Source organism: Equus caballus, chromosome 7 (assembly GCF_041296265.1).
Source record: "Equus caballus isolate H_3958 breed thoroughbred chromosome 7, TB-T2T, whole genome shotgun sequence".
Taxonomy (NCBI): domain Eukaryota; kingdom Metazoa; phylum Chordata; class Mammalia; order Perissodactyla; family Equidae; genus Equus; species Equus caballus.
The window spans coordinates 92,351,690-92,362,573 of NC_091690.1; the positions used below are offsets into that span (position 1 = coordinate 92,351,690).

Sequence of the window (10,884 nt, forward strand, 5' to 3'; positions counted from 1 at the left end):
ATTTTTGTGTAGACATAAGTTTTCAAGTCCTTTGGGTAAATACTAAGGAATGCAACTGCTTGATCTTATGACAAGGTTATGTTTAGTTTTGTAAAAAGCCATCAAACTGTCTTCCAAAGTGGCTGTACCATTTTGGATTCCCACCATCAATGTATCAGAGTTCCTATTTCTCCACATCCTTACCGACATTTGGTGACGTCAGTGTTCTGGAACTTGGTCATTCTAATAGGTGTATGGCTGTATCTTATGGTTGTTCTAATTTGTATTTCCCTGATAATATACGATGTGGAGCATCTTTCATATGCTGACATGCCATCTGTATGTCTTCCTTGGTGGACTATTTGTTAAGGTCTGTGGCCCATTTTTTAATCAGGTTGTTTGTTTTCTTATTGTTGAGTTTTAAGAGTTCTTTGTACATTTTGGATAACAGTTCTTTATCAGATGCGTCTTTTGCAAATATTTTCTCCCAGTCTGTGGCCTGTCTTCTCATTTTATTGACACTGTCTTCTATAGAGCAGAAGTTTTTAATTGTAATGAAGTCTAGCATATCAATTATTTCTTCCAGGGATCACGCCTTTGGTAATGTACCTAAAAAGGCATAAATGATTATATTTTCAAAGTCATCCAAAAAGGTTTCCAAAAATAATTTCAGTTTGAAAAGCTGAGAAAAAGATTTGTGTTGGGAAATTTCAAAGCAAGATTTTGCCTGTGCATTTGAGAGATTTGGTCTGTGCTTTTCTTTCACTTTGTCTTCCTGTCTTGATAAGTCCTTTGCAAGTTTTACAATCATGGAAAGTATTAATATTTCAAATCTTGGTTATTTGTGGAGTAAGGAGAGGCAGGGAAATGAAACATAATAGCATTAGGCTCTCATTTTCCTTCTGCAGGACACATCCATCTTTAGGAAATATAATTATTCTCCTTTCTATTAGTTCTTTCCTTAACAAAAATTAATGACCCTATAATCCAAAACCTTTTCCTTTGACTTAGATGAGAACAGCTTGAGGATTCAAATAGTCTTCTGACTTTTAGTCAGTTGTGTAAAAAGCAAGAAGGGTGGCATTTTAATAGGTCAAATCACATTAACACAAGCTTTAAGGAACTGTACACATTCTCTGTGTAGAAACACAATTGGTCTTGATGTATTAACCTAATAAACAGACAGCTTCCTAAACTCTCATGAATTCTAATTGTTCAATGTAGGATCTATTGAGTTACTTAAGAAGTAAATATTTGTATTACTTGAGACTAATGATAGGTTTGTTTGTTTCCAAATTTCAATACTTCTATTTGCTTTGTTTTGTTTTTGATTTTGGTGAGAAAGATCAGCCCTGAGCTAACATCTGTGCCAATCTCCCTCGATTTTTTGTATGTGGGATGCTGCCACAGCATGGCTTGATGAGCAGTGCATAGGTCCGTGCATAGGTCCGTGCACAGGATCTGAACCCGCAAATGGCAGGCCGCCAAAGCAGAGAGCAGAATCTTAACCACTATGCCACTGGGCCAACCCCAATATTTCTGCTTTTTTAGCTATGACCGCATTGTCTCGGACGGTGGACAAACTTGCTTTGTATGTGAATCTAAAAATAAAGCTTGTAACATTTTATTATTAAAAATTCTGTTTGGGCTGGCCCCCTGGCCTGGTGGTTAAGGTTGGCACACTCTGCTTCAGCAGCCCAGGTTCCAATCCCAGGTGCGGATCTACAGCACTCATCTGTTAGAGGCCATGCTGTGGTGGTAGCTCACATAAAAAAAAGAAAAAGAGAGGAAGATTGGCAACTGATGTTAGCTCAGGGCAAATCTTCCTCAGCAAAAAAAAAAAAAAAAAAAAAAAGGTTTTCTGACAATGTATTGAAGATGCCCTGTATCAGATTAAGGAAATTACCCTCTATTCCTAGTTTGCTAACAGTCTTTATCAAAAATTGGCACTTAATTTTATCAAGGCATGTTCTTCATCTGTTGGGTATGATCATGTTTTATCCTTGAATCAGTTAAAGTTATGGGTTATATATATGTTTTTCTATTAAAATCTGTGTGTATGTGTGTGTGTTTTCTGCTGTTAACAGTTACTTCAACTCTTTTGGTTTGTCTCTGCCTACTGTATCCATTACTATCCTTCGAATTTTAGCCTTTTCATGTCCTTAATTTTAAATATGTTCTTCATAAATAGAATTTTCAACAATAATTTGCGAATATCCCCTGGAAGCCAGATTCTTGGTTAGGTACTGGGGGTACAATGGAGAATAAGAGATACAAGTTCCCTGAGCTCACGGAATGCACATTGCCGTGGAAGAAATAAAATAAATACATACACAAATAACAAATGACTAAATGGCTATAGATTATGATTAGTCCTATGAGGTATAGAAACAGAGTGCTCGGATAGAGGATAATGGATGCAGACTACTTTAGATAGTGTGGGTAGGGAAGACTAAGAGAAGGCGTTGCTTAAGCTGAGACCTGAAGGATGAGACGGGGTCAGCCATGTGAGGAGCTGGGAAATCAAACACGGCAGAAGCGAAGATGTGCACAGACATCCTGGGCCAGCATGACTGAGCATGCTCAAGAATCTGCAGAAGAGCACTCTAACCCAAACATCGTATGCAAGGCATTGGAGGGCCCTAAGAGGATGTTAGAAAGGGAGAAAAGAGATAGAAGATACAGGTCATTAAAATCATAATAAAGAATTTGTATTTAAGTACAATGGGAAAACAGTGAAAGTTTTTACAGAGGGATGTGACATTTCTGAATTATGGTTCTGAATGTTCACAGTGATCTCCATGTACAAAATGGATCTAGTGGTGGTGGAGGGAATGGGAGAAAGAACACAGAGGCCAGATCGGATGCTATTGCTGCGAGCAATGCCAGTGTCTGGGAGTAAGTTGAGGAGTGGGCAGATTTAGAAAACATTTTGGATGTTGAACCAACAGCACTTGCAGGTATTTTGGATATAGAGGGTGAGAGACCAGAAGGAGTCAGGCATGCTCCTCACAGTCGTGTCTCAGAGTGGTAACTTTGAAATGAGAGGATATGGGGTTGTGGAGAGAAGAGAATGTTTGTTTCGATGTGTACCATGTGTGTCCTCTGGGGAATGGTTGTGGAAATAAAGAGATCAATTTTACACATCTTATCACTGAGGTGCCTTTGAAACCTCCCAGTAAAGATGTCAAGTTAACAATTACATACTCATGTCTGCAACTTAGAGGAAATGTATAGACTAGAGATGTAAATTTCACAACTACGACAATATAGAATGGTGGTTAAAAGCGTGGTTTTGAATCTAGACTGCCTGAGTTTATCTGGTTTTGCAATTTACTTGCTGTGTAACCTTGGGCAGGTTATTTAACCTACCTGTATTTTGCTTTGCCATCTATAAACTGATGTTAATGCTAGGAACTACCTTATGTGAATAGTTAATACATGTAAAGAATTTAGGAAAATTAAACTGTGTTAAGCCTAAATAAATGTGAGCTGCTATCATCATCGCCATCATCATCACTAATAGCTCTATGAATTATCCTTTTTGGGTAATTTTTTCTTTTTAATTAAAATATCGTGGAAATACTACTTTACTCAAAGATGGTGACTCTCCAGAAGGAAATTGAAGGGGAAGGCAGACATAGGGGAAATTGTTACAGGAGAAATACTTTTGGAAGCAGGATATTTTGCAGCCTTCAATTAGAAGGCCAAATAATAACGTCTGCCCCCCTCTGCATGAAATGCACCCTAGAACCTAGCCCATCCAGTGCCAAGCACGTAATAGGTATTAAGATGCTATTTGTCCAATGAGCACTACTAAAATGTATTGATAACTAGTCTGGATTTTTTAAATTGTATATTCCCTGGAGCGTTCTAGGAATTTGCAGAACACCACTGGCTCGCTGACACATTAAAAGGATCTTTTGCCAAATTTCATACCAGGATTGCGTATATTTCAAGCTGTTCCATTACACTTGCCAAACAGACTCCCTTCTCCACTTTCAGTGCAAGCTTGTAATTCAAACTACGCACACCAAAAAGAGCGATGCATTGCAATTTTGGCCACTGAATGAAGTCATAATCCCTGTCTGATTCAAACAATTGGATTTTTTTTTTCCATCAGCTAGTGGTCCTGGACTGTGCATAATCTCTCACAGACAAGTACATGATTCTGTGATAGAATTGTCAAACAGAAAGAAAAGATGAGAATCTACAGTTGAACAGTCTCTGGGCTCTCCATGCCGGTAATAAATATTTTGGTGCACTCTAGTGGTGGAAGGAGATAGGCCAGAAGACCTGGGCACGCACCAGGATTAGCAATAGTGATTATTATTTTGAAAAATGTGCTACCAATTGTGGTTTTCAAAACCTAACTAAGGGAATGATTCACAAAGAAGGTGGAATTCACATATGAACCCTGCTCATCTCCACCCAGAAAATACCTGGAGAAGAATAACTACGCTTCTTTAATGATAGAACATCTCCATTTAAATAGAAATACAGTATGTATTGCTGAAGGTTTTATATTTTTTATGATCTTTTTACTTTTAACAGGAGTGGAGCTCATCATTGTCTTCCCGTACTGATAGGAAGAAATATTTTTCAATAAAAGCTGTCAGGGATTAGAGTATGTGCATGTGAATAAAACAAAAATGGTGGTAAACGCAAATCATATATTTGCACACACATTGATAAACGTGCATTTTAGATGTTTTTGTGGCTGCTTCCCACCTTGTCATCATGCCTCTGGCTTTCCCTCCCTGTGATCAGTTCTGACTCCCAGATCTTTATCATTCACTCCTTGGCTCACCAAGCCTTCCCTTGGGTGCCTCTTCTTCCATTCCCTTGCCACGGTTCATCTTTTTTTCTCCTAATTTGTATCTCCATAGATTGTAAATTTCTGGAAAACCCAGCTGTGCTTGATCATCTCTGCCACCTCCACAACACCCGGCACAGTGCCTGGTGCATAACAGGCATTTGGAGATATCTGATGACTAAGCAAGTTCATGGGCATCCTGACCTGCTGTTCGAGAGCCTCATCATAATGATGGATTACATCCACAGGTCTGCATCCTTTGAAGTCCCCAGCTCAGTCCCAAAAGCCAGATAAGAGGGAGTTTGGACGTCTTCAGAGCTGTTGTCTCCTTGGGAACCAGTGCCATGCCAAGAAGGGCTGACTTCACACTTATTTCCTTCCTTTTAAGGGACCAGCATGATCTTTTCCCTTGGGATACCCTCAGGGGGGAGGGAAAATTCACTCAGGCAACTCAGTTGTTTTGTCAACTCGTGATTTCTTACCAGATTAAAAGTGTATGTGTGTGTGTGTGTGTGTGTGTGTGCAATCAAAAGTGAGAGAAAGACAAACCCTACCTCTATGTGGTCCAGTAGAAAGACCCCAGGTCTAGGCATCTGGAGAACTGAGATGGACGCTCACATGGCCTGAAGCAAGTAATGGACCATCCTTAGGTTCCAGATATCTTATTTGTCAAACAGAACCATCAAACACAGAATCAAATGAAACAACAGATGTGACGTGTTTGACAGAGATAATAGGGCTCCAAGGGCTGAAGTTTTGTTTCTTTTGAAAGCATCTGGCTTTTGGAAGTATCATGATGCAACCTTGGGGGAAATATTTAAATTCACTCAGTCACTTATTTAACAAATATTTCACCGAGCATCTATTATGTGCCTGGCCCTCTTCTAGGATGAGAAAATAAATGCAACCTTGAGCAAAGTGAACAAGCCTCCGCTTTCATGGAACTTGGTTTTAGTGAGACAACAACAAGGAATAAACAAATAATATGTAGTATATGAACATAAATTCAGTGTTGTGAAGAAAAATGAAGCATGATAGAGCATGGCAGAGGATGCAGTTTTGTGTAAGGTGGACAGGTAAATACTCTCTGCAGAGGTGATGTTTAAACCGACAACTGAATGAAGCGAGAGAGCGAGGCGTGTGACTGTCTGAGGGAGAGCACTGGGGCAAAGGCAGAGCCACGGCCCTGAGGTAGGGGGATGCTTGCATGGGCTCAAGGCATAGCAAGAACGTCACTGTGCGGAAGTGAGTTAGCAAGTGGGAAAGCATAAGGGCGGTAAGTTACAGAGAGGTGCCAGTGGTCATCTCACAGAATGTCTTGTAGGCCATCAAGAGATTTTTCTAAATAATTTTTTTTTATGATGGCTTTAGAGTTATAGAAAAGATGCAAAGATAGAGAGCAATTTCCGTGTAGCCCACACACAATTGCCCCTATTATTAGCATCTTCCATTAGTGTGGTGCATTTGTCACAACTAGTGTACCAATGTTAAGACATTATTACTAACTAAAGACCGTGCTTTATCCAAATGTCCTTAGTTTTTACATAATGATCTTTTCTCTGGCTCAGGATCTTATTCAAAACACCACCTTACATTTGTCATCATGTCTCCTCAGGTTCCTCTTGAACGGTGACAATTTCTTAGACTTTCCTTGTTTTTGATGATTTTAAGAGTTTGAGATGTAGGGTCAGATATTTTGTAGACTCTCCCTCAGTTTGGGTTTGTTATGGTTACACTGGGTTATGGGTTCTTGAGAGGAAGACGAGAGAGGTAAAGTGCTCCCTTCATCACACGTCATCAGGGGTTCATGTTATTAACATGACTTATCGCTGATTTTGCTCACCTTGGTCAGCTGCCAAATGGAGTGTTTGCCAAAGTTCTGTAAAGTTATTTTCCCCCATTGTCATGCTGTACTCTTTACAAGGGCATCAATATCAGCGTCCCACACTTAAGAGACAGAGAGTTCTGCTTCATCTTCTTGAGAGTAGAATGTCTGCATAACCCATTTGAAATTGTTCTTCACAGGAGATTTGTCTATTCTCCTCCATTCATTTATTTATTTTCTTATTCAAAAACGTATCTATGTCAGTTTAGACTCATGGATACTGATTTTATACTTTGGGTTATAATCGTATACTACATTAACTATTTCTTGTTCAGCTTGTTCCAGGTGTAGCCTTTGGGAGCTCTTTCAGTGGGTTCCTGAGGCCCCTTGACGTAGCCCATCATTTTGTTTCTTGGACCCATAGGGACACTTTGATCCTTATTCTAACCATAGAGGAAGCCACTGGAGAGTTTTGGGAAGGGGAGTGACATGATCCCATTTACTGTATATAAGGACTCCTGTGGCTGCAATGTAGAAAATAAACTATATGGTGGCAGGTACAGAAGGAGGGAGCTTGTAAAGTGGCTCTTACTTTGTGTGGGTGAGAGGTGATGATGGCTTGGAAAAAAGGTGCGACAGTAGAGATGAGAAGTGGTGTGATCCCAGATGTAATTCGTAGGTTGAGTTACAGTATTTCCTGATGGATTGGATGTGGAGCATGAAAGAAAGACGTGTGAAGGGTGATTCCAAGGTTTTTCTTCTGAGCAATTGCACAAGTGGTGATACTATTTACTTCTATGGTGAACGCTGGAGAGGGAGCAGTTTGGGACTCTAAATAACGCACAAACTACATGTAATGCAGCCACACTAAATAAAACTCTCCTTAAAAGAGCAGTTGCCTTGAGAACCTTGTTTTGACTGGTTTTTATGAGGGAACTCAGCAGCATGATTCAAACATAGGCTCCAGGGCCAGGAGACGCAGATGGCAGCCGCTCCTCAGGCTCGGGCTTCAAGGGAAGAGTTTCCACTTATTTTCCTGAGTGTAGTTCACAGTGTCTTAGTTTATAAATATTTCTCTCAGACCGTGGATCTGGGCTTGTTTCATGAGTCCATTCAAGTCTCATACCTCTGGGGGAAGTTGGCCATTTGGGAATCAGAGAGCTCACCATGAGAAACAAACTGAGGCAACCCTTAGAAAGATAAAATTTCTCCTTCCAAAGAGGAAGAACATTAAAAAGGAGACTTGATTTTGAGATGCTTGGGTTTGGGATTAAGATATTGTATAAATTTGTGAAAGAGTTCACGAGTAATTCTTTCAGCTGACAGATATTTGCCGTGGACCTGTGTGAGTGCCCCTGCCTGTGGTATAAGGGGAAGAGGTGAAGCTCTCCCATCACCCACAGGATTAGAGATCCTGTGCAGAGAGCTCTAGCCCAGGGCCTGGGCCACTGGGTACCAATCAGCAGGATGTATTATTCGATTATGTATCATGTACTTCCACCCCTTTGGGCCATTGTAGATGCTGCTTTCTCCATCTGGAAGACACTCCCTTCTCAGCCTTATAAATCCTCACTTGTTCAAGATGCTACTCCAATGCCACCCTCTCCATGGAACCTTCCCTTTTCTCCCCACTTCTCATTCCTAACACTTGGTTGGTTCATATGCTAACCAGCCATGTTTTCCAAACTCCATTCACTCATCTCCCTTGAATTTTTTTCCAAAATGCCCATACACTTATATCATCATGGACTGTATAATTTTCATTATATTGACTCACTGTTTGTCCTTAATTCAACTTCGTCTTATGCAATAATACTTCTAAAATCAAATCAAACTCTCAAGGTGCTTATTGTATTATTCAACACATGAAAATAAATAATACCATTAACATGAAAATGATGTCAGTTGTTCCAAACACAATCAGAAATCATTCCTCATACCATGAATGAAATGTATACCATGATTTGGGAACCACTGGCTTATGTATTTACAATGATGAATTGTTAATAGATTGATTTAAATAGCCTCAATTTTAGGCCCTCCCTCTACCCATCCCCTTTGCTATGCACTTGTGTAGTAGTCTCCCACTGTGGATGGGGTGGAAAGCCTTGCCCTCCAGCCTGGCCATGTGTTTTGTTTTGGCTAATGGGATGTTAGCAGACAGAGTGCAAATGAAGGATTGCAGTCCAGGACGATGGTGCCTCGAGTGAGGTAGCCGGGGGCAAAGTTTAAGGGAGCTCTCACTCTCAGGGTTGTGTCTTAGGCCCCAGAGGTTTGAAAAAACTATTGGGCTTCAATCTCGCATTTCTTTCAAGACCGTGAAGAGAGCATACCAACTGGTCCCAGGAGAAATAGGAGAGACATATGGAGCAAAGCTGCCCCACCCTGGGTGCCTTAGTCAAGCCTGGCCTAAGGAGGGCCTCCAGCCAACCAACAGAAGCATGAGCAACTCAGCCAAGATCAGCCAACCCTCAGCCAACTCCCGGTGGACCAATGACCCATGAACTACAATAGTAAATAATAGTGGTTTTTAGCCACTGAGTTTTGGGGTGTTTGTAATGCATAAATTAAAACATATGTGTTTTCCATTCCCAAGGAAAGGACTATTTTAGGGGAATAAATTTTATTTTATTCAACTCAAGGGGAAGGACTATTTTAAATCTATACTCAGTCAGTGCCTGGTACTCAGGAGAAGCTAGCAAAAGAATTGTTAAATAATGATTGATGCTATTACCATGCACATGATTGTCACAAAAGCTATACAAATTCCCCACCAGGGTATCTGCACTTGCCTTTCTCTCTCCCTGGAAAACCTTCTCCTCGATGTCCACACAGCTCTGTCTGTCACCTCCTTCAATTTTCTGTGGAAATACTACTTTATCAAAGGTCTTCCCTGTGATAGGCACTCTCTCTAAACGATCACCATCAGGCCCTGTCATCACCCTGCCTGTGGTTCTTCCTCTGGGATCAGGGGCCCCTTGAGAGGGGTTCTGAATAGCAGGCTGTTAATCCTTTGAAATTGTATATAAAATTGTAAATGTGGTACAAATGTTCATCCTTCTTGTGCGACACTCCATAGCTTTGAAAACATGTAACAGCATCAGTTAACCAAAAGATGCTGAGAACCACTGAGAGTTTGCTGGGTTTTGTTTCCCATCAGAGCTCTATCAGCTCCTCACCAATTGCCCGTTGTTGATCGTCTCTCTCCCTGCAGACTGGAGGACCCATGGTAGCAGGGATGCTGTACTGATCAGTCTGTTCTTACTTTTTTATTCTGGTTATTCAATTCCATAATTAATCATTACAAAATTGGGTCATCCTTGTAATAAACCTGCAGCCCAGTGGAAGGCATTTCACCTGGGGGATGCTGGTAACTTCGCTCTGTCAAGGTAATGAAGCATCTTCCTACACACTCTGCATCTCAAGCAGAAAGAAATCCTACAAAACAAACATCTTTCTAGGTCATTCATAAACAACTCAGTTTTTAAAATTGCCTTTTATTCAAAGAAAGGCATTATACTTTAACTATCAAGAAATGTGCTACGATTCAGACAGACTCCTGTATGACTGTCATCTCTCTGTGTTTAAAATATAGGGTCTGGAGTAAGTTGCTTGATTTAAATCCTGTTTCTGCTAACTGACTAGTGGTAAAAACTGAGATAAGAGACTTACTTTCTATCTTTCTCAGTCTCTCTTTGGAAAAGTTAGAATCATAGTAGTATTTACATCATAGAGCTATTCAGAGTCTTCCATGACTTGATGGTTTGTCAGGTGGTTAGACAGTTCATGGCATTTGAAAAGCACTCAGTAAACGTTCATTCCAATGATTAATACTAGTTGTGTTCCCTTCCATACGTTTCTTAGCCTTTCTCAGCCTGACACAGAGAGGGATGTAATGCTAACCACCATCCACCTCTCAAGGTTGAACAAGGTGGTGTGTGTGCCTATTTTCATCTTGGGTCACTGTCAGAGCTTGCTACTTCTGCACGTATGACAGTGTCTAACCAATATGTTGAAAGTAAAGGAGAGGTTCCTTTAATGATTCATGAGTGTTGTTATTCAACTTCTTTCACATATTGTTTGATACTAGGACTGCTATGAATAATGTGGTAACAGTGTTTGTTTTTTTGAGAATCCGTTCAGCACTGTATATACATTATGTCATCTAACACTGACAGCTTTATGAAATAGGTGTAACCTCATTTTTCAAAAGAGAAATCTGAGACTCAGAGAATCTATAGAATTTTAAAGATTGGACATCTAG

The 10,884-nt window shown here is 40.3% G+C and overlaps 1 long non-coding RNA gene across 1 annotated transcript in view; it reads left to right on the plus strand.

The window, feature by feature from the left end:
* The window catches only part of LOC102147755 (uncharacterized), a 92,449-nt gene extending 87,200 nt beyond the window's left edge, over positions 1-5,249 (plus strand). The window contains exon 5 of the long non-coding RNA XR_002809378.2: positions 4,869-5,249. This is a non-coding gene — a long non-coding RNA (uncharacterized lncRNA). The remainder of the gene's footprint in view (positions 1-4,868) is intronic.
* The last annotated feature ends 5,635 nt before the right edge of the window (positions 5,250-10,884 follow it).